A 25315-nucleotide genomic window follows, 5' to 3' on the forward strand; every position below is an offset into this window, starting at 1 on the left:
TAATAAAAGTGAAAAGTTATATTCCAATTTGGATTATATATTTTTGTTGTAATATTTGCGTATCTCATTGGCCGTGACGTTCATTGTTCGATGTAAAAATCTGTCTCTGTTGCAGACCTGATAGCATTAGCGTATTTTCTTTAAACAATTATTACATTGAAAAATGCTTTAAAAATGTTAAAAATTATTAATTTGAGGTCTGTGTTTTGAAACGAGGTAGCTTTGAATGCGCCGGGAAATTTGGTTACGAACAACATTTAAGGTAAATATGTGCACTTCTACCGTTTTCAAGCTAAATGATTGCTTTCTTTATTTATACAATTGACTGCTTAGCTGTTTATCTTGTAATCAGGGGACAAAATTCCCCTAATTCTTGAATTTTGGCAGCTCATTTAAATTATATCTAAGAATTCAGTCCGTACCGCAAAGAAGACACAACACTTTACCATTACGAAAATAAACCGGTTGACACCTTTTAAGAAAACGATCCCTGTTTATTTTCAGAATCATACAAAAGCCATTAATGCTGAATACAGAATTATTTATTGTTATAATAGGTGGTATTTTTGGTTCCACAGGGCTTAAAAATATTAAAATGAATCTTACATAAATAATGTGTTACAAATTTTAAAGCATGTGGAAGGAAGCGATCATGACCTGATGGACTACTACGCAGGCGTATTGCTAGAGACACAGGGAAAATATCCAGCAGAAATTCAATGATTTTTAACCCTTTAAATTATAATGGTAACTATATTTACCTCCAAATTTTGCACACGTAGTATATTTATGGTATTCATATGATTATTAGAATAAACCTTATTTCCCTAAATAATATTTAAAAATAATATTTTGTGATAAAGACGAGCTATTTCTTTAAGAGAGAAAGTGTAGTTTAAAATAATATTTAGACGAGCTTCGTGCTTCAGAGTGTTAACCACTCCACTTCGTGGTTTGGTTAGCTAATCACCTGTGTTTCTTTTCCAACGTCCGAAGTATTGACTGAGGTCTGTTACACATGCAAGTTAATTATAGCGAAGCAATGGTTGTGACTGAACCCCTATAAATCATGTGTATTAATACGACAGCGAAACAGTATTCCTTATGGGAAATGATTTCTGTCCATTAGAATTAATGACGTACTATCGTGCATGCTGCAGTGGAAGTCAATTATGGGCCCACGCGCGGTAGAGTTATTCAATTTCACTTTGTCCTGCGTGTACCGTAGTCAGTCATCATTGTGAACGTAATATACCTCGCTAAAGAAATTAGCGTTGTGCTACTGTAGAATAACACAATAAATATACAGATGTTGCCATGGAAACTGAACCCCTTCTCTCATTGTGGCAGATCAGCGGGACAGCTAAATAATTAGGCGCGTCTTATAGCAGTAGGAAAGGCCCGTTGTTATTTATCTTCATGTTATTATCTGCCATTTTCTCCCCTCTACCCCTTGCATATCATTATCATCTTTAGAAGTATCTCTAAAAGCTTCCTAATGGTAACATCACTTGCAAAATGGAACATTCTGCCGTCTAGCTTTTTTTTAGAACTTAGTTGGATTTGAGCTGAGTACGAAGGTGATTGTCTTGTGGATTGTAACACGGTGTGGGCTTGTTTTGTTTTATTTGTAGTGTTCTGTCTGACGACAGGTCCATATGAACAGGATCCTTCCATCCTTTTCTCGGACTGGGACCTGTTCATATACGTTCTTGGCAGATGATCCAGAAGTGGTTTGCCATTGCCTTCTTCTGTGTGTGAATGGAGTAATTGTTGGGATGCCACGGAGGAAAACTCCGTGTTGCCTAGACCACGGCCTTGCCCAACACAAGTTATAAATTCGGGCACCGCCGGGAATCGAACCCGAGACCCCAGGATTACAAGGCCGGCGTTCTAACCGCTAGGCCACCTCATCTTATTATTATTATTTAGTGTTCTGTCTGAGGACAGGTCCATATGAACAGGATCCTTCCATCCTTTTCTCGGACTGGGACCTGTTCATATACGTTCTTGGCAGATGATCCAGAAGTGGTTTGCCATTGCCTTCTTCTGTGTGTGAATGGAGTAATTGTTGGGATGCCACGGAGAAACCGGGGAAGCCCCCGGAGGAAAAACTCCGTGTTGCCTAGACCACGGCCTTGCCCAACACAAGTTATAAATTCGGGCACCGCCGGGAATCGAATCCGAGACCTGGGCTTGTAGTCGTCTACAATAATTTCGAATGTCCTTGCTGCTTCCATCATCAGGACGATGAGTGGTTTATTGAGAACTTGGTTAGTCATCTGAGATTAGAGGTCATCACACAGCAAGGTATGAAGATGGCTGTCTTCTGGCTTGTAGCACCGTTTAATATTTTAAACTTTTGCGACTCTGAGGCGTCGGTAAACTTCTGCCATGCTACACGACATAACAGTTCAGATGGTTGTAATCTAGGAGAATGGATTCGATTGAAATATTTGTTCCTGCGTACATTTTAGTCATGAATTTCTTTGGTATCACTTCTTTTGCCCTGCGAAGGTAAATGTGTTCTAGGCTGTTTTCTTAAATTATCGATTCAGTTAAGTTAATTGCTTTTCAAATAAGGCTATGTATTCCTACTGCCAATTTTCTCAGCTAATTTCAGAAACAATTCAGTAAGACTTTGGGGATCTCACATTTGCATACGGAAGCAGCTTGCTGAAACCAGGAATAATTTCGTTGAGGGATTAAAATACTCTGATGTTGCATTTCTTATCAGCGGGGCGTGGTTTCCTTAAGGGAAAGGATATGCATCTTTATCGAGTCTGCGTCTTGCTGAAATGTCGTTAACTTAATGACAATTGTTGGTTTTCTTCACGAAGGTCCACATGGAGAGAAACTGCTAACACTACATGTGATCTGACTGAATGTTTGTAAGGTCAAGTCTACAGTTACCTTAGTTACATACACGTGTGAAGTTAATACTAGACTACACATTAGTAACCAAGACTTGGGACTGCTTACTAACTTCATCCTGTGGGGTCTTTTTTGAAATGTCGATAGATACTCGGTTAGTCAATAAATCAAAAGTTCTATCTGTAAATTTTTCATCAAAAAATTTCGTATGCACTTATTTCTGGGTTTGCTACGATTCTCAGTTTAAAACAGCGTTTGTTTGTTTGTTTGTTTGTTGTTGTTGTTGTTGTTGTTTTTGGGGGGGGGGGGTTCTGTCTGGCGACAGGTCCATATGAACAGGATCCTTCCATCCTTTTCTCGGACTGGGACCTGTTCATATACGTTCTAGGCAGATGATCCAGAAGTGGTTTGCCATTGCCTTCTTCTGTGTGTGAATGGAGTAATTGTTGGGATGCCACGGAGGAAAACTCCGTGTTGCCTAGACCACGGCCTTGCCCAACACAAGTTATAAATTCGGGCACCGCCGGGAATTATTTCCTTAAACAGCATTAATAAATTTATATTTTTAATGGTTAAGTGTTGTGTATTCTTCGCGGTACGGACTGAATTCTTAAATATTATTTGGATGATTTAGAAGGACGAGCGGCTACTGCCTGGTAGAATATTAGGATAGCAAAATGTAAAAAAGTCACGATAGAATATCATTTAAGATATCTTCAGTAAATACCACCGATGTCATTTCATATCAGTAAACCCAAGTACTAGACTTCCGTTCTGTTATCTAATATTGTTCGCTTGTAACATATTATTATGAGAGGAGACCTTATCACTGTCATCAAGATTCAAATATAAGCACGCATTGAAACAAGTGTGTTAGACAGAAACATTTTATAACACCGGTAAAATAGAGAAGCTAACGATATCACGAGAACGTGCCATTTTTCAAACACGAATATCTAACAGCGGAATGTTTTAACACGTGCTTCGCGTTCGGGAGGTCGCGGGTTTAAATCTCGGCCCGGATACCGGATACACTGACTTCTCTTTTTCGTGGTTTCCCCTCAGTCTGTTTGAGCTAATGCTGAGATAGTACCTCAAATTATGCCACGATTTCTTTCTTCCATGTATTTTCCAGTTCATCATTTATTCATAAGTCTTGAATCGCTATGATGACCCAGAATGTTTAGATTTTGAATTTATATGCTGTTCTGTCGTGTACTCGTTCGCATCTCAAAACCTGGTCAGACTGAAGCCTTTTGTAGTTTTCATACATTGTTAAAGAATCCTGTCTTTCGTAAATCTGCAACCATAAACCATTTTGCACCGCCACGGTGGTCTAGCTGTTAGAACGCTGGCCTTGTAATCCTGGGGACTCGGGTACGATTCCCGGCGGTGCCCGAATTTATAACTTGTGTTGGGCAAGGCCGTGGTCTAGGCAACACGGAGTTTTCCTCCGTGGCATCCCAACAATTACTCCATTCACACACAGAAGAAGGCAATGGCAAACCACTTCTGGATCATCTGCCAAGAACGTATATGAACAGGTCCCAGTCCGAGAAAAGGATGGAAGGATCCTGTTCATATGGACCTGTCGTCAGACAGAACACTAAATAAAAAAATAAAACCATTTTAAGAATGCTACTAAAGTTGCTCCCACCTCACAAGTTCGCGCGTTGTTACCAGTTATAGAAAATTTAAAAAGCACGAGGTTGGGTCAGCCTCCAATGCTATAACGCCCACGCCATGTTTAATCAAAATATGTTCAGCACCTCCCGATTCTCAAGTATTAGGACATACAGAGCGCATGTATCAGCTGATAAATGTCATTTGGATAAAGGACCTTTGGTGTCAGACGCACACAATCAAGTGACTGTAATGTTGCTAGGATACAGCGTGGGATGTCGCGGCGAATATGCGCGGTTGAGATACGTTAGAAGTAAAAGGCGAGGGGGGGGGGGGGTAGCAGATAAGGAAATATATGCTGTCCGCACTTTTGACATTATTTCCCAGCGGCGTTACTTTGTGGCTGGCTGTCTCATTTGCTGTGCACGTAATTAGTTTGGTTCACAGAGTACGTGGCTTTGTTTCCCTTCTGCCCGCAAGCTAGTGACGTAGGCAAAACGCACGGATTGACCCGGCCACAATACTTAACTTGTCGCGTGTAACTGATAACTAACTGGCCAGCATCTGTCGCAGAAACTCAGATATTCCACTAAGTCGCCTTTATATTTCGTCTCGAACTTCTGAAATTGTTTCAGTCCCGCTTTCAACATGCGATACTTTCTCGTCTGTGTGTAAAAGAATACAGTTTTATTTGCGGCCATAAACTACTGTTATTTATAAGCCTATAAATATGAAATAGTGGTCTGCGTGTTGTGGGAGTGGTTTTGTTTGCGTGATTTCAATGATTATTATTTTGGTCAAAGAAAAATCAAATTTCTATCCGTCCGTTACGGAATCGTACGATGTATTTTATGGGAACACATTTACATAATTTAATATGTTGTAGACGAGTTTTTGTTAGTGCAGAAACAATGTTGTTATTAACACTTATTTAGTTTTTCTTTTTTATTGAATTCCTCTGGCATTAAATGTGGTATAATGTTTGAAATTGTGATTTAAATTTACGCAGAACGGAAGGTCTAATTGCGTAAAAATGCAAGAGATAGATTAAACAATCGAGTGATTGTTGTTAATCGGTGTTGTGTAACGATTTAAATTTAAATTTGTTTGTTTACATATATTTAAAAAATACTTCACAAAGTATGGTGACAAATATGAGATCCTAACACCTTTTTATCTCATATACATCTATTGTTGTTACATTTATGATGCCCAAATATTTTTACATTTGTTTCGTACCCCTGTTTTCAGAATTGTCTTTGTTGATTTTGATATTCGTTATTCCAGTCATTTATATTTCATTCTAAAACTCTTGTTAGTTGATCCGTTACATCGCTATTAACAATGATACAGAATTAAAATAGAAAGCATATCGAAGGATAATATGGATTATCTCACGAGAAAATATACAAAAATCATTTATAGCTAAAAAAAACAACAAGAAATTTAATAAAATTTCACACTTTGAATGTCGATAATGGGTGAATAATTGCTCTAATGATAAGTTACTCTAGACTTAAGACAAATCTATCTGTGACTGTCTCAAATTCCACTGTATATTAACCAACTCTGGTGATAAACACGGCACGATCCAGAGCCAAGATCGGGTATCTCCCGTCCTCACAGCCTATATTCGTAATATGCAGATGTATCTCGTTTCTTTCCTTTAAAGATTAAAATATGCAAAAGTATAATTTCAGAGTCATTCTATTATTCGACACCATATAACGTATTAAATTAAGTGTCGTTAAGGAAAATAAGAATCACTTAATACGTGTCCATGTTTTTGGTTCCACTGTGTGTGTGTGTGTGGACGAGAGAACTTCGCTTTATTCCCTTAACAAAACTGAATTTAACTGGGGTTTTTTTTCTAGGTGAGTACCTGATTATCGTACGTGCTGTTCTACAATCCAGGAATATCGTCCTCTAACTAATGTAAGTGCGCAAAGTTGACTTTGCATCTCACGAAGTGTACAGATTTGATTATCAAGGTATCGCTTATCATTTAATCTGAAATAGATTTCTATCCACCAACAGAATTTTTATTAAATGTCAGGGAATTTTGTGTGTCTGTGGCAAAATATGAATTATTTTCACGAATTTCGACTTTGTAATTTCGACACGGATATTTAAATGATCAACTTTTAAGCCAATGCGAACTTCGGTGTATCTTCAGAGTCACTTCACTGGTGAAAGAAAGTAGTAAAGAACTCGATAAGAATGTTATTTTATCGATATTCAGTATCTTGTGATACCTTAGTGTGCCTCACGATCTTCAGACTTGCCAGTGCTCTTCTACAAATGTCATTTGTTAATATTCGTATTATTTTCTCTTATAACGCGGCATAATTGTTTCCACTGAACTGAGTATTAAGACTTTCAAGCCCAGTGGTAACTATATGTACCAGCTACTTTAGGAAATCAGTAACTCTGCATTTTGTTTGGGTTAAGAATGATTGAAGATATCTGTCTTCTGGGTTGTTGCGCTGTGTAGTCTGGTCGATGTTTACCAACGTTTCAGAGGTCATACTGCCTCCGTCATCAGGGCGATGAAGATATCTGTCTTCTGGGTTGTTGCGCTGTGTAGTCTGGTCGATGTTAACCAACGTTTCAGAGGTCATACTGCCTCCGTCATCAGGGCCCTGATGACGGAGGCAGTATGACCTCTGAAACGTTGGTTAACATCGACCAGACTACACAGCGCAATAACCCAGAAGACGGATATCTTCATACTCACCGCTGTGAGAACCTCAAGTCTTAAGAATGATTCTTAGTATAAACAGCGATCTTTTACTTAAACGGTGTTAAGCAGTTTACCTCTGTAACTGTGAAGTGCTGTGTTTTCTTTGCGGTACGGACTGAGTTTTTGATGAGTTTTGGCTTAAAAAGGTTAAAAAATATCACGTGACAGAAGGCGTCTTTATATTCTCTCTTCGTGGAGAGCAAATGCCAGAGTAAAGAGAACCCTCTTTAACTGCTATTTGCATTATAGTTCGATTGCACCAATAATCGATTGTGTCCACTTCAATTTGTATTCGAACCACGAAGATAAATTATTAATAAATACACCAGTATACTAGTTCAAATTAAGCTTTGCATTCTCAGCGTTGGTACGCGTTCCAGGCCACTTATAAATACATCAGTGTTTTCGTAGCAGATTTTATATCGACCTGTTGATGGAGGCGGTAAACACCCCCGAAACTTCGGTAAATTTGTGCCAGACTACACGGCGCCCGCGGAAGACAAGACATCTTTCTGTATGCAGTGTAATGTAGAATTCAAGAAATGTTTAATAAATGGTTTTTATTGCTAATTGGAATCAGCTGTCATGTGGACGTTGCGTTCAAGACAGAACCAGCCCATTATAGAAAACCACTAATTATGATGAATCATGACTGTGATATTTGTTGAGATAAATCCAGAGGTAATGTCGGCTGAGTTGTTATACACTGCGTTGTAGTCTCTGCTTGTGTGTCACGATATTTCAGTTCCGTCTGCACGTCATATGACGTGTCTGTGGCAGACAGGGAAGGACAACCTGTGATACGTGACTCGCAGATATCCTGTTGAGTATATTATATCAGTGGCCGTTTCACTAAAACTACTCTTTGTTATTTATAAGGAAATATGGCGTCGTAGTTTGATCGTTGGGGCACCTGACAAGCCATTATAACTTAGTGACCTAGATATAATTTTAGGAATTTAATTATATTTAGCAAGTCTATACATTTTTTATCTTATATGCGTCATGTTTGTGTTTGATTAAATATATTTATTTTGTACAGTCTATACACAAACGTTTGAAGTTTATTGGTGTTGTAAAAATTATATAATATTAACACATTTTATTATGTAAAATATTATATTAACTTCAAACGGTTGTGTATAGACTGTACAAAATAAATATATTTAAGTCTATACATGTTTATTTAGACTTATTGCGTGCTAATAACGTTGAAATATTTGCATCGGATTAAATTTAAAATAATTTAAATTGTAAGAAATTTCCCTTAATTTTATGTCGGTATAAAACGGAAGTTGGTAGTAAATTTATCTAGTGAGACTACGCTGAAAAATATATTCTGTGGTTTGAAACATTTTATTTTATCGATAAAAGGAAACGAAACGTAAAAAAAAAAGAAACTTCGCTAATTTTAAAATCTTTATTGTTTCAACCTTTGGCAAATCGGATATAATAATAGCCTACGCCAAATGAAAATTAATTTTTTTTCCGGCCGGTATCTAAAGGAGCGGGCCGGCAGCGGCTCTCGGACCGCTGTTTCACAAACCGTACTCGATTTAACCAACTTGGTTAATAAAGCAATTTTGATGAAACGTCTTCTCTAAAATCCCCGAAGTATTCGAGTGTTTACGACACATCTACTTTAATATAAAACGGTTGTGTATATTTGTGGGAGAGTTGCCCTAGCAACGAGTCCTTCGAGCATTAACACAGATCAACATGCTTTGACGCGTCGCATTTCTGTGAAATATTACTGCAGAAGGTAGCGAGGAACAAGCTATGCTTTGTTCTGAGTATTGTTGACATTCAGTGAATGATAATATTGGAGTAATTGAAGTGTATTTGCGCTCAATTACACTTTACATACTCAGTATTGTCAGAAAGAGAATAGAATTCAAAGAGACACATACAAAACATATTTTCTCTTTGACAAATATCGCACACCTCACGGAGCGGTGATAGACGATGGTGAAATGGTGATCAGCTGGGGGAAACCGAAGAAAATCTCTGAGGGAAAGCTTGTTCAAGTGCCAGTTTGTCCCCCTGAAGTCGCCCGGATTATAAATTGAGTCTCTGCGGTGAAGCGAGCGTCTAGTGGCCTGTGCTATTTGTAATCGAAGCTCGTCTGAATAGTATTTAAGAGTTCGGTCCCTACCGCGAAGAAAACACAACACTTCACCATTACAAAAATGAAGTGGTTAAAGCTGTTTAAGGAAATAATCGCTGTTTAAAGCGAGAATCATACGAAACCTATAAACACAATCTGTGGATGAAATGAAGAGTTGTAGTATGTCAGACAGGTGGTACATGTAGGCTTTAAATGATCAATAATTCAATCCACTAGGATATTAATAAGCCCCTACTCTTAGACCAAACAGAAGAGGCATTCTTTCTTGAAGAATGAAGCAGATTCGGCTCCCGAAACACGGTGACTTTGATTTTATAATATTAAACTGTGGATCATATCATATATGAAGTCACTTATTTGAATTTACGTGTTATAGTTAAGTAATTTCTTGAATGCGTATTATTAAATAACAGTGTAGATTTTGTGTAATAACCCCAGACTTATGTTGAACACGAGATTTATATATATATATATATATATATATATATATATATATATATGCAAATTAATAAATTTACCGCTAAGTTCAGTTGAACTATTTTTAATCGGTCATAATCTTTCCCTCGTGTACACGGACAACATAATTTAGGGGTTTCCAGACGATAACACTATTAAAACGCTGTGCTTATTTAAATTAAGATTCTTCGGATTTAAAATACATTATTTTAATTGCATGTTCTTGTCGGTCATGTCGGGGTCCTGGTCGCATTTGCATTTCAGATAACTCAGGGTGAATTGGGCTTCAGTTACGTGAGCAAAAGATGCTGAAACCGGTCATTTAATATTTGCGTGCATATCTTTTCGTCTAAATTCTAAGTAATGCGATGATATTGTTTCAGACTGTCATCTACGGAATTTCCGTGCGACACGAAAAACGTGTGTTCTTTCTCTCTAGACCCACTGAAAGAATTTCACTCAGACATATGAAAAATTAATTCACCTTGCACGGAATATTGTGTCACTCAAGTCAACGAAAGGGAGGAAAATTAAGTTTTCCTTCCCGAGAACTTGAATTTCGTTCTGCTAGAGGGGAATTAGTGACGTGTGTACGGAGAGGATCAGGTATTTTCGAATTCAAGAACTTTCACCTCGCACGTAATGTAATTAGGGTAATTTAGTCAAAATTAACAGATCAATGGCCCATGTGTCACGGAAGGAAAATGCGTAGAAAGAGACTACTTAAACCTAAAAGTAGATGGAAAAAAGTTGTAGCCTCGGTAAGTGAGGTTTCTCGAAGTTTTATTTTCGTTATATTAAATGAAAATTATTGTCTCGGAGATACTTGCTTAACTGAGTTCCTACATTTTTATTTCCAAGAACTTTTAGAATATGTGTTATATAAATTTTCATTACTATCGTGACACCAACAAATAGAATGGTCTTTGGATCTGTAGTTTGAGGGAAAAACAAGTCACTAACAACAAATTATGAGGTGTTTTTGTGCCAGGATTGTGCTATCGCTGTGAGTGAAGAGAAGTGTTTTTGGAATTGGGACGTGTAGGTGATCCATCTAGCAGGAGTAATGGGAAACATAAGTAAGCAGAACATCTAGGCATTACGTCACAAGCTGCGATATAAAGAATGCCTTACCATTCGTGTAACTTAATTTGTTCCCTTTTTATATAAAAGATTGATTCTAAAATTGTCAGAGAAATATCATTATATTCTTATGACAGTTGTTGCAATATTCAGATGTTACCAATTGTGCCGGATAATTCATTGTGGTCCATACATTTTCACAATTGTTCCTTATCATTTATCGCCTTTACTAAAGATACAAGCAAAGAAACCATTTTATATCACCAATGTACCTTGTCAGAATGTTCACAAGTATTCGCTTTAAAACTCAAAAATATTTCAGGACGATTTTCAGTTGAATGACTGTTAAAAACAAAATCCTGATACATTCGTCTTACATAGAAGCTAATATGAACTCGTCTGGCTACGTAAACCCGCTTTTATGGGCAGAGTAGCGAGAAGTTTTGAGTAAAATCAGCTTTTAAAGAAAAACTGTATATTACGGAGTTGTTTTGTTTATTAATTAGCCTTTTAAATCCCGGTGGTAACTACAGATACCACCTGCTTTAACAACCAATAACGCTGAATTTTGTACGTATGGGTTTGTATAATACTCTTGTAGACAGCGATCATTTCCTTAAACAGCGTTAACCAATTAATCTTTGTAATGGTGAAGTGTTGTGTTTTCTTCGCGGTACGGACTGAATATTTAAATATTATTTATACGAACTGCGGGTTTAAAGGGTGAACCAGTTGATCTTTGTAATGGTGAAGTGTTGTGTTTTCTTCGCGGTACGGACTAAATTCTTAAATATTATTTAGACGAGTTTCAGCGTCAAAGGTTTATATAGTTATTGCAACAAGGATCTTAGTGCAGAATCATTTGTTAAGTAATTCTTTTGTGTCAGACCTCCACAAAAGGAACGTGTATAAATGTGTGACACATGCTTGTGACCTCTAAGCGGTTCATTTACAAATGCTGTGTTGACACAGTGCCGTTCCTGTCCACATATGTAGACATTGGTGTTTAGCAATAATGTTCCACACAGAGTGACTGCAGTAATACATGCATTAAACACACAACTGTGTTAATGCATGCTCCATTACATGCCAGAATTGTATATACATGGATCTGCAAGTTGCCATGAATTTAGTCAAATTAGCATCTGACTGCTGCTAACAAGAAATGAAGATTAAATGGAGTACACATTAAAATTATAGAGCTATCGTTAACTTGACTGCCGGACAGGGACGCAGATTCTAACTCAGTGCGTCATTATAATTATACCATTCCCATGACCAATCCCACGTGACTGTAACAAATCCAATTGTATTCGTCCATTTCTGTAAAATGTGGGGTTTGTATTCCGAAACTCTCGTTTCAAATGTTTCCTATGCTTACAACTGAACTGATAACATTAGAAAAATTACGTCCGTCATGGCTAAATCCCCTCAAGATATGGGCAGATGAACCATTTGACACAACTTTGTAAAAAGACGCTAAACGTCGCGACACCTAAAAGGACGCCACAAATATCTCGGGTGAGGCTCCGGATGCTGTATTTGGCACAGGCGAACGCGGAGATGTCATTAAACATGGAGTTGTAAAGTCGATACCAATTGTCACAGCGCCCGAAATTTCCGAAACCGACGTCGAAATGTAAATGAAGGTAATATAATACGCGGCTCGATACTGGCAAACCGACGCCTAGCGTAGCGACGTCGTCTTACTGCTCCGAGATGTGGATACGTGACCTAACGTAACAACCTAACCTATCATTTAATAATTCAGTCCGTACCGCAAAGAAAACATTAATTCGCCATTACGATTATAAGTTACTTCAAAGAAATAATCGCTGATTACACTTTGAAACATGGGGTACATAAAAACGTGCAGATTTACAGATTGTCTGGCAGCTGGGACAAATATTTACCACTGGGGTTTAGAAGATTAAATATTAATTGCGTGAGCTCAACATTAATCCATAAGTAAATCAGGATTCCGCCGTACCTGTTATAAAGCTGCCATACTTGTTACATCAACGTCGCCTCACTCACTATGCTCTTATCTGAAAGACGAGCGGGTATTTCCTGGGACCTTTGAAAAATAAGATTTTATTTGTGGTACTTATGGCCTCCAGAAATGACGTTTCTCTCGATTTTCCCTCGACATTTTCCTCTTTGCTATCCATCCTGTCTGTCTCCCTCTCTTTTCGCTTTTCAAAGGATTAAATTACTCTAGTGTAAAATGAGTCATTTCGTAAAAATTGTTAGTTCGTATAAGCTCTGTGCAAAGGAGGTTTAATTTTTGAGTTATGGGAGTCAAATTTAAATCTTTGCAACCAAATTATATACCTCACCTCGGTATCAAATTCAGTGGAAATCTAGGGAGTTGTTCATTTAGAAATACAGACGGACAGACCCAGTTTCCGTATTCGATTAGTGAACTTTATATCAGGTACGCGTAAAATCCATAAGTACTTGTACTTCTGTTGGCACAACAAAGAACTTAATTTTCATATTAGTATTAGTATCGCATTTCAGTTGCTACTTATTATTGCAGGACGTGACCTCATCACACTTTTCTCGTGTCACCCAACACTGAATATTTATTTTAATGCATTGCAAATAAAATTAACATTTTCTGATCGTTTTGTAGTGTTGTTATAGAAAAATCACTCCATTTATTGATTTAACTCATCGCTAACATTTTCACAGCCTTATCTTAGACATGAAATAATTTGGATTATTTTCTTTACTTGATTTTAATATTTTGAATTAATTATTATGGTTACTTCGAATTGTTTAATTTTAAATGAGTTTATTATAACTGATTAGTTGGGTTTGTTATTCAGCTGGATCCTAAGTATTCTTAAATTCGTAAGATAGCTGCCATGTTTACCGTTTACTTTAAAAGTGGAAGACTTCAGAAATATTTTAAGTGCCTGCAGATGGAACTTGCATCACATATATATACTTTATCTTTTCAGCCCCACTAATCTTAATTAAATGTACAGAACACCCTAAAAAGGGGGATAAATTTAAACAAGTAAGCTACAGCAGTTTCTAAAACACATATATTAAATCTTACTTTTATCATCCAACAGGTTCTTTAAATAAATGTGTACATTAACTGCGTGTATCATCTTCCCTTGCAAACAGTTAATTGGCCGTACGGTGCAGTTTTCAGTACATTCCAACGCCACGGTAGAACTTCGTAACTTTTCAGAGTCTCGTAATTTATCCTGTCTCACCCTCTTCCTGTTTTGCCCTTTGGTTTTAGGTCTCACGCACCCTAGGGTCCGCAGGTTTTGCCTGTGGAGCAGACGGGGGTGGAACGTAGGCGTGAACAAATCCACCCTTACTCACACTTTCTCCCCTTTATCTGGGAATGTAGCTGTGTAGACTTTTGGAATGTCGTAAAAGTTGTTGACATTCCAAAACGCCATAACTCCCATCGCACTCCTTCCTGAATCGTCTCTGTTTCTACACAGATATTATATATATATATATATATATATATATATATATATATATATATGTACACACATATTTCCATAATTCTTCTGATGCATTATTTATAGTCTTGCGCCCGCGTGGTTTTCCCTGTCATCGCACGCTGTCTGCTAACTGCTGTCGCGTACAAGCGTATTTTTATAATTATAAGTGAGGTGAATTTTTTTTTATTTTTGTATTTGCTTCGTTGTCAGCCAGAGGTATCAGTATTTGATATAACACATAAATAAATCAGTTAATACAGTGTAGGGATGTATTTAATTATATAATTTATTGCTACCGTTAATTTTACGAACGAAGGGCTTTCAGATTGAAGTAAAATATGTATTTTTTTGTGTATTTTAAATAACTAGCACATAGCGATCCTTTAGGAGCTGCTTTCGTCTATCAATTTCTGTTGATATTTAATATTTCGTTTATCAATGTAAGTCTTCCTGCGTTTTTCTTTATATGTTAAATAGGTCTGATGTTGTAGTTCTTTACGTCGCTGTTCAGAGGCCAACTGTTCTTGGTCATCAACTTTCTACGTCCAGCCCCACCCTTGCAAATTTAAAATACACAAAAAATACATATTTGGCCTTCGTATTGAAATTACTAACTATACTTTCTTTTTGATTATTCGTCCAATATTTTGAAAAGAATATATTAAAAATTGTCATTAAATACTACGTAAACAAAGTAAAAAAAATCGGACAATGTTTCATTACTACACTAACTGCATGTTCACTTATTAATGACGTATAAAATGTGGATTAGACTGGGAGTCACACAACGAGCAAGTTGCGATAGCTGGAAGTACCCACTTCGAATCCCCGCCGATATACCAGCCAACTTAATTAAGATTTGTTGTGCTTTTCTGACCAATGCCTTGCCATCAAACAGGGAAATATAAAAATACTAAACAGTTACTGATGTGGAAATTGAGAATGTTAACATTTTACAGGAACTGTCTTTTGTAGGCTGAATTTATTTAGTGTGTGGCATCAAAGGTATCGCGTTGTCTTGGAAACAGAATGCTGTCCCACTGTTGCAAAAAGATACTTGATTCGTCGTCATTTAACTGCATGAACATAAGAGTTCTTTAAGTAAAAACCGGTGCGAAAGTGGGTTAGGTGACAGTCTCGCAGCGCGAAATATTTCCTTAATTTTCGTGAGACTTGCTAGGTTTTACGAGTGAACTTGAGGGTAGTGGAGTGCGCCTCTGAGATACGCGTATTTTGAGCAGGTGTTGCTTTAATCTTCGCTTCGAAGATGGAAGCTGCTTTTGAATTTTAATTTACATATTTTGATGCGGACTCAGAATATTCGTGTTAATTCCATATCTATATGCGAATCCTGTTCTTCCCATCTAGGAGTAGTTTTGGATATTTGATCCTCTGGTTTATGCAAAACGGAAATGTGTCATCTGAAGGTTCCATCAACCCGTCCAAGTCTAATTTAGCATTAGGGCCACTATGAAGAAATTTTTTTTTTCCCAACCAAGTTTTACAAGACTTCATAAAAACATGTTGTAAGATAAGAATATGGCTGTCTTCTGGGGTCTTGATTTGTGTAACCTCACAGACGTTTACAAACGTTTCGAAGATGCATATTTCTTCCGTCATCAGGGCGATTATGAGGCTTACTCATTTTCTTGATGGTTGAGGCAGCAAGGACCTCTGAAACGTCGGTAAAATTCTACCAGACTACACGATGCAACAATAAACAATACAGATATCTTCATTCGTCGCTGTCAAAACCTCAAGACATCAGTTTATGTCGTATGGCATTTTATTCTAGTCTACGATGAGGTGATTTGTGTCTAACAGTTACAGAAACGCTTTGTTGACTTATACCATTTATACTGATTTAACAGCAACTACCGAAACGTCATCACGTAAAAAGCGCTGAGTAATATACAACACATAGAAATAATTAGAAAGATTTTTAAAAGCAATATTAGAGTTCTAATAACATGCTTTTAATCCCGAGTCATGCATAAGCTGAATATCGGAGTGTGTTGGAATGTTTATGCACTATAAATACCTTCGCGTTGCTTGACGTTTGAAAATGCCAACATTCGAGAATACCTTCCTATATCCCCCCCCTTCCCCTAACGTTACGTTCTGTACGTGTAGAGACGGAGTCAGTAACATTATCGAAGTAGGGATAATCCATTCCATTAGCTTCATTATCGCACCACAATGGCGCGTATAAGTGTTCTTGTGCACTAATACAGTGTGCTTGTACGTGCTTGTTTATTGTGGTGACACTGACAGCCTTAGGTTGAACGGAATCCTTGCATGGCGGACTGTGGCATTGATTACATCTAATGCCTGAAACAAAACTTTATACATACTGTCTTCATCTTCGGGGCTGAAGTGAATTGCTGTAATTGAATGAGTTTGTTATCTCTTAAACAGGGTATTTGTCATTTCTCGTCTCCGATCAAAAACGCAACTCAAAATTAATATCGTGATAAAAGCGAGAATTGCTTATAATATTAATCAGAAACTGAAGTTTCTCTCCCACTTTTGTGTGTCTGTATCTCGAAGCTGTCTGTTTAATTTAGCTGGGGAATTTTAATTACAGATATTATGTTGACATAGTTATTGGCAAGAGTTTCTGTCTCTCGTATTAATGCAGGAGGGGCGGATATTCAAATCATCTACTTCACAAGTCAAATAATTGAATGTTACATTTTGTGTGCCTTGTAACTTTTTTTAATAATTCATAATTCATTCTGGTGCTGGGAATGTAGTGCTCTGCTGATTTCAGACTTTTCCGTACAGTTTTGTGTTTTGTATCCAATGAAACTAAATGTAATTCTTACACGTATTTTAGAACGAACAAACAGCCTTGTACATGGTATTTGTTTCTTGTTGTCTGTTGTAAAACATTAACCCTTCCGTAGTTACACACGTAATATCTTGCTTAAAAGCATTGTTACTGCTGGTGTATTTGTAACTTAGATCAGTAGAAAATTTGTTCACGTCATATTCAAGCAGTTAAAAGCAATTATCTAATAATTATTTAATTATTAATAAGTAATCGTTACATTACCTACGAAACATGTATTTATAAAATTCATTCTTGTCGTCAATTTTGCAGACTTTTGTAAGCATTACATTTATATAGTTGTAGAAGTCATTTGCGTGGGAGCATAGTAAGATTTATAGCAAAGATGTTTATTGGAAGCCGTGCCATCACGAAAGACTTGTTTTATAGACATTTCAGAATAACAGCTGGCTTACGATGACTCTTTTGGGTTGTAGCTCCGAGTAGCAGCAGAGACCTTTAAAACGTCGGTAAACTTCTACCAGACTACACGGTGCTACAACCTACAAGACACCCATCTTAGGACTCAGCCTTGAGAACCTAAAATCCTACTTAATGGTCGACTTGTTTATAATTTTTATTTTCAAGTAGTCTGTTGTATAGTAAACCAAAGGCACTTTAGGGATTCCTATTTCATGTTGACTGCTGTGTGTGTTTTTGAATGGATATTGGCCCTCGTGACTTTGGGCATCGCACACATAGGAAGAACTTTCCAGTTTCTGGCCGCTAAAAGAATTTCCAAGACTACACATGACCGTTAACAGTCCTTATAGTTTCATATGACGTAATAAAACGCGGTTATAAAGCCTGGAATCTTTCAAGTATACTCGAGGGCTCTGAAATGAGAACCCTTTTCACGAACTGGCATTAATACAATAAATACTTTGTTACGAAGGCGGGAAGCACTTCTGAAACGTCGATTAACATTACCATATTTGACGACGCAACATCCCTGAAGACGGTCATGTTCATAATCACCGCCGTGAAAAACCTGAAATCTCGCTCTCGAAGATTTTTTTTCCAACAAAATCTTCCCATGTACGCGTCGATATTTCAATAATTGTGTCAAATTTCTGATCAGATTCTCCTGTCGTTTGTGAGACACGACACGTCCCTGTGTGTCAGAAATCAGATCCTGAAATCGATTATGGGACACGGAATAGAATATCCTGCCCTTTTGCTCCTGCGACCAATGGTAGAACACTAGAACGTATCTGTTCCGCCGGAGATCATATTCTTATATTTAAACCAGTTTTATGTCCTTGATTTAATTTAGACAGCGGTCTCATCTGACGTCACGCCCTTTAGAGTGTCTGATAATAGATGCCGTATCCCCAAAGTACTGACACAGTATTTTTCATTCGTGTTGGCTCGGGTTTCCATTACATTTTCTCCCCTCTGGGGACTGCCGACCCGGAAATGTTAACCACTTTTCATTTGTGTGGTTTTAAATCGAGGCCTCAACCAGTATCCCCTGTCGTTATCCAGAGCGCCCAAACTTAAGGTAAAATTAATGGCGTGGTCGGTCAGTACCTAACCATTGACGACGGCGCAAGCCCACCAGGGTAACATAAGACAGGTACAGCACGGAAGTCAGAAATAATACCCGTCGAAGTTGAAAGAAAAGACGGAATTTTGAATTTTGTATTAGAGAAAGCTGAGGCTGTTAATTTGGAAGTTTAGTACATAATTTATAAGTTCCTACTGAGGGGGGTTGGGGGTAAATTTTGACGGCGTTAAGGGGGGGGTAAATTTTGATTAATTTAAATCGGGAGGGCTGCATGAGAAGCTTGCAGTGGCAACTTGGAACTTGGGAACCATCTCAGCATTTTAAAGCCGAAGAAGAGAGAGAGAGGAAATTTGTGGGGGAGAAGTGAGAGACACTTCGATATCTGGGGGGGGGGGAGAAAGAGCATCTTATAGCTAGAAGGTCCCCAGGCAATGCCCGCTCGTCCTTCTGTTAAGGATAAAGTAAGAGTGAAGGCGTTAGTGTGATGATTGGCATAAAAGACGGAATTTTGAAATTTTGTATTAGTGAAAGCTGAGGCTATTGATTTGGAAGTTTAATACATAATTTAGAAGTTCCTACTGAGGGGAGGGGGGTAAATTTTGACGGCGTTAAGGGGCGGTAAATTTTGATTAATTTAAATCGGGAGGGCTGCATGAGAAGCATGCAGTGGCAACTTGGAACTTGGGAACCATCTCAGCATTTTAAAGCCGAAGTTCGCTTAAATAATATTTAATAATTCAGTCCGTACCGCGAAGAGAACACCACACTTCACCGTTACGAAGATCAACTGGTTAACGCTGTTTAAAGAAATGACCACTGTTCACCTTCTTGTCATCTTGTGTGATAATACATCAAATTTACTTGTGTTAAGTTCTGTGAGAATTGAAGGAGAACGTTAAATGTGGGGACATGTCACAGTGTGTTCGTTTGGTGTAAGTATCTCACATAAAGGGTAAGTGCTGTCAATTCTTCCACGTGCGACGGGTAGATGAGGGAGACATAAATTTCCCCTTTCCCAATCAAGACACCGCATTTGTCGTTCATTGTTCTGTCGAGTCCTTCCGGACGTAACATTTTTTTTTCACTTTTCCTGAAGTGGACATAGAAATCGGTCTGGATTAAAGGAACGCCACATATAAAATCTCTGTGTTCAGAGTGAAAATTCATGGGCTCCCGATTCAGAAGAAGTGTTTAGTGGTAGGATTTCAGCGGCGTACTGTTTGAAAGCCACTCTTTTCCATAAATGACCCTGTTATAGTCCCACCATGGGTAGTGTAACAGAAATCCATACGATATTTTTATCTTGAGAACGATATGCTAGCTCGATCATCAGGTCGATTTCTCTGCATCTGCGTTTGTGGGCAAGAGTATTCTGTTTTCTAAAACGCAATCATGAGATTATGTCCTGTGGTCTCCGACTGTTCACTTTTTTACCGAACACGTCGCGAGGGGACAGGAGAGATATCCCAGATGACGCCACATTCATTTCATCTTTCTAGCTGAAATCCCCTAAGGACCGATGGCTCCTGTTGGGATCTGGAGAGACAAGAGTAGAATTTTCTGTGATATCAGAAACAGACCGTGAATACGTAAACAGGTCATGTCAGCTTCACCCCTCCCACTCCCCATTTAAAACCTCCACACTCCCTGGGTAGCTGATGAAGGGGCCCAGTAGTTTAAGGAAGTATGTAGACCAGTCACCTCACATATTAATTGCATTTTTACTCATATAAAAATTATCACGCTTCTTAGGACATTACATTCATTTTTATGGGACATTTCATCATTGTAATAGATTGTTCCCCTGTCCTCCAGCCTAAAATCCATCTTAATGTTATCTCCATATAATCTTCTTTCAAAGGACTGTGTTGTGAGAGATTTTTGGTCCAGAATTTTAAAAGAATTTATAACAACTCTTTCTTAACACCTAAGAATTCTTGGCAATATTTTAGATTCTCACGGTGGTATCAAGATGGCTGACTGTTTTATAGATTTTTGTATGCTTCTCGTAATAAACAGTGATTATTTCTTTAAACGGCGTTAACCAGTTAAAGTTTGTAACGGTGAAATGTTGTGTTTCCTTTGCGGTATGGACCAAATTATTAAATATTGTTTAAATGAACTTTGTGCTTCAAAGGAGCAGGGAATCATCCAAATAAATAATTTGACCTGCAAGTTCCCGGTAGTATGACAGGAACTCAGTAACACAATTTACCCCGGCCAGGGAGTAGTTGCCCGTCTCGTTCCTTGAAGCTGATGCCGATGGTCGAACTCTAGACGTAAGAAATGCGTCTTGGAACCATGCGTAATTAATGGACCATCCACCGGTACATGAATGATGCATCTAATTGAAATGCAATTCAGTTATCAAAACTTTTATGAATAAAAATTTTCTTGGATATTATCCATCGTCTAGTAAATATAAAACGTAAAACGACGTTTCGGAGATGGGACTCTATCTCCGTCTTCAGGTTCCTACACAGTTGGGCCCACTAGATAGAGCTAATCCCTATCTCTGGACCGGACACTTGTGATTGGAAATACGTGTTTTACGACAACTTTTACCCCGTAGGATTTGAGGCTTTCACGGCTGTGAGTCTGAAGATGGCTGTCTTCTGGGTTGTATCGCCGTGTAGTCTGGTGGAAGTTTACCGACGTTTCAGAGGTCCTTTCTGCCTCCATCATCAGGGCGATGAGTGATGACTTTCAATTTTATCCATAAAAACTGTTTTTTTTAATTACAAATGTGCTGTATTCAAAATTCATAACGAAGGCAGGATACGCCATCCTGTTTTGTGGAGTCTGAAACCGAGTTACGAAACACTGCGAAATGTTGATAAATGCTGAGTTTGTAAACAGAGCCAGCCCCGTGCTGTGGGATACTTTTGTAGAGTCAACAGAATACCTTGGCGGAATTTATGAATTGTTAGGCAACTACCTATACTAGTAAAATATAAATAAGCTTAATAATAACTGAGCATACAGGATTATTTTTCTGAAAACGTTTTGTAACGTTGGACTGAAAGAAACATGTAGTATGTTGCGGAATGGGATAATATATCACAGCTTCTATATCATTTATTATTATTATTATTAGTGTTCTGTCTGACGACAGGTCCATATGAACAGGATCCTTCCATCCTTTTCTCTTCTCGGACTGGGACCTGTTCATATACGTTCTTGGCAGATGATCCAGAAGTGGTTTGCCATTGCCTTCTTCTGTGTGTGAATGGAGTAATTGTTGGGATGCCACGGAGGAAAACCAAGTCAACTTATAAATTCGGGCACCGCCGGGAATCGAACCCCAGACCCCAGGATTACAAGGCCAGCGTTCTAACCGCTAGACCACCTCATCTTATTATTATTTAGTGTTCTGTCTGACGACAGGTCCATATGAACAGGATCCTTCCATCCTTTTCTCGGACTGGGACCTGTTCATATACGTTCTTGGCAGATGATCCAGAAGTGGTTTGCCATTGCCTTCTTCTATGTGTGAATGGATGCCACGGAGAAACCGGGGAAACCCCCGGAGGAAAACTCCGTGTTGCCTAGACCACGGCCTTGCCCAACACAAGTTATAAATTCGGGCACCGCCGGGAATCTAACCCGAGACCCCAGGATTACAAGGCCAGCGTTCTAACCGCTACACCACCATGCACTCTATATCATTACCGCTTGATAAAAGAGTTTAAAATTGAGATTAATATTATAAAATGTGTTTAGGTCCAAATGTATTTCTTCCGTGTCTTCACGAGATTACCAGCTTCATACCCGTACCATCGTCAATATTAAGAGAGAGAAAACATTGATGGTGCTTGAGCGTAGGGTCTGAAGTCCAGAGAATGACATTACGGGAGAACAGACGAAATTTAAAATCAGGAGTTCCTTGATTTTTTTTTTCCTTCAGCATAAATTATTATTAGGGTGATAAAATCAGGGAGGACTAGCATGTTACCAGCATGGAACAGACGAGAAATGAATACAAAATCATTTTCAAAAAACCGGAAGGGAGGGTATCCCTGAAGACCTAGGCGTAGATGGCAAGATAATATTAAAATGGATCTTAGTGAAACAGGGTGGGAGCGTGTGGTTTATATTTATTCTGACTTATTATAGAGACCGGTGGCGGTCTCTTATGGACACGGTAATGAACCTCTGGCTCACGCCCAAGGCAGTTAATTTCTTAACTAGCCGAGGACTCAAAATCTTCTTTGTCTCTCTACTGATGTTCGTTCTTTATGTCTATTGTCGTAATTCCACGCTATCTTCAGTCGTCTGTCTTCACCTGTTTCGTCTATAAAGTCTTCTAATTTTTTTTCTCTTGAACGGCGCTAACTTCACTTTTGGAACCGTGCGTAAAGAACCAACGTTCTGAGTCTTTAATCCCATTTGCTGTGTCTCTCTTTAAAGCCCAGTGGTAATTAGACGTAGCATCTGCTTTGATAGTCGCTAACTCTGCATTTTGTATTAGTTTCTTTGTAATGGTGAAGTCTTGTGTTTTCTTTGCGGTAAGGACTAGATTCTTAAATATTTAGACGAACTTCGGCTTCGAAATGGTCGTACAAATTCCTCTTTTGTCTGCCGGACCGCTGGCTAGTAGTCAGCGCGCACCCGGAAGGTCCTGCGACCGGCCATCTCGACACAGGTTTTTCCTTGGTTTTCCTCTGTCTTCAAGCAAATGCTGAGATGGTTCCCAAGTTCCAAGTTGCCACTGCAAGCTTCTCATGCAGCTCTCCCGATTTAAATTAATCAAAATTTACCCCTCCCCTCCCCTCAGTAGGAACTTCTAAATTATGTCCTAAACTTCCAAATTAATAGTCTCAGCTTTCTCTAATACAAAATTTCAAAATTCCGTCTTTTATGCCAATCATCACACTAACGCCTTCACTCTTACTTTATCCTTAACAGAAGGACGAGCGGGCATTGCCTGGGGACCTTCTAGCTATAAGATGTTCTTTCTCCCCCCCTGAAATTGAAGTGTCTCTCATTTCTCCCCCACCAATTTCCTCTCTCTCTCTCTCTCTTTGCTTCGAAATACTTTATCCAGTTTGGCCACGATCGTATTTCTACAAAGGACAATCAGAACTACAGTTTCCTTCTAATGATTTTAAATGAAGTCATCTTCCTCGCTAGATATGGGACGAACGCATTGAAGCTCTGAACTTTTATTTTATGTATGAATGGACGCTATAACACACAAAGTTTTTAAACAGTGCTAGGTATAGGAGTTTAATGTCTGAGCGGAACACGAAACAAAGCCACCGCGTGTCATGACAAATGCGTTGTCTTTGTTCAGGGGCAAAAGTGACAGATGTTGACAATCTGTAACGTGGCAGTTTGCAGTCGTGACGTTTCGGCGTACTCGAACGGCTCTGTCATTTACTGGCTATTGTGTGGGACAGCCCCGTCTCTTTTTAAGATATTTACTTCGTAATCAGGAACAAGAGAAAAGTTACTTTCAGTAATTTTCTCTTCCATTACTTTATCGTCGATGTAGTGTCCAGAATTTCCTTTTTCTCGTGGAGTGACTTAGCTGTATGTTAATTAATTAACCACTTACAATCCATACAGACGTGCCACATCACGCACACCACAAATTGTGCCTGGCGTTTTTTTTTCGAACACCCACAAAGCCCAGCACAGAACAGTACTGATAAGGGTCTCGTGAGAGTTAAGTCCTTCTGCAAAGTAAGAAAAAGTAAAGTTTCCTTTTCATCCTAGCACATTATTAGGACTCACATAACGTGAGAAATAAATGTAATAATCATACATCTCGTGTTAGACGCAGCTGAATAGCAGGCTTCATGCTCCGTCCTCCTTATTTCAGGGATAGAGCTGTAGCATGTAACACGCAGGTTCTCGTCATATTATTATTATTATTTATTAGAAAAAATCATCGAACGTAGTAAACGAGTGGTAAACAGTTCTGGTTTGTTTGTATACGGGAGGTCCCGGGTTCAGATATCGGCCGGAAACCGTCTATCCTCACAGTTCGTTTCGTGGTTTTTGTCAGTTCTTGCTGGCATATGACAGGATATTGCCTGAAATTAGGCCACGACCGCTTCCTTCCACATCCGTTCCAATTTATTATCCACTGTCATCCTCTCATTCGACGTCAGAAAGTCTGATAGTAAATAAAGAGAGAAAGTCAGTGATTTCCTTAAGCAGCGTTAATCAGTCGATCTCTGTAATGGTGACGTGTTGTGTTTTCTTCGCGGTAGGAACTGAGTTTTTAAATGTTATTTAGATGAAATTTTGGCTTCAGAAAGTTAGGTGAAGTAATCCACACCAGGATATGCGAATAAAAATAGAACTCTTTTAAATTGTGGTTTTATGACTGAACCCCCTTAATTGGTCAGTGAACGAACCCCGCTAGCCGAAAAGAACTTCGTAATGGTAATTATGTTCTGGAGTTTATTATTCAAAACAAATAACACATTCGGTTTTAATTAATGCATACACGCAATTTGAGTAAAAATGTATATAAAAACCAGTCTGTAAATGTAACGAGCCTAGCAAATTAGCTTTGTAATATATTTTTTTGGGGGGGGCCTGTAAGAGACGTGTATTTTTATAAGTTTTAATT

General features: G+C 38.3%; 1 protein-coding gene and 1 long non-coding RNA gene across 10 annotated transcripts in view; one reads left to right on the forward strand and one right to left on the reverse strand.

Moving 5' to 3' along the window:
* The window catches only part of LOC110833551 (neurotrimin), a 524202-nt gene that overhangs the window by 288806 nt on the left and 210081 nt on the right, over nt 1-25315 (forward strand). Inside the window, exon 2 of one of the 7 annotated variants that reach the window (XM_022071769.2) lies at nt 6372-6432. The exons of the other annotated variants lie outside the window; for them this stretch is intronic. The gene's annotated coding sequence lies outside the window, so the exon portion shown is untranslated. The remainder of the gene's footprint in view (nt 1-6371; nt 6433-25315) is intronic. 7 annotated transcript variants of the gene reach the window in all.
* Nucleotides 1-25315, reverse strand: part of LOC110833552 (uncharacterized) — a 267341-nt gene that overhangs the window by 10106 nt on the left and 231920 nt on the right. The window lies entirely within an intron of this gene.

Source organism: Zootermopsis nevadensis, unplaced genomic scaffold (genome assembly GCF_977971745.1).
Source record: "Zootermopsis nevadensis isolate Lab colony 2312 unplaced genomic scaffold, Znev_1.0 Znev_ptg000015l, whole genome shotgun sequence".
Classification (NCBI taxonomy): Eukaryota; Metazoa; Arthropoda; class Insecta; order Blattodea; family Termopsidae; genus Zootermopsis; species Zootermopsis nevadensis.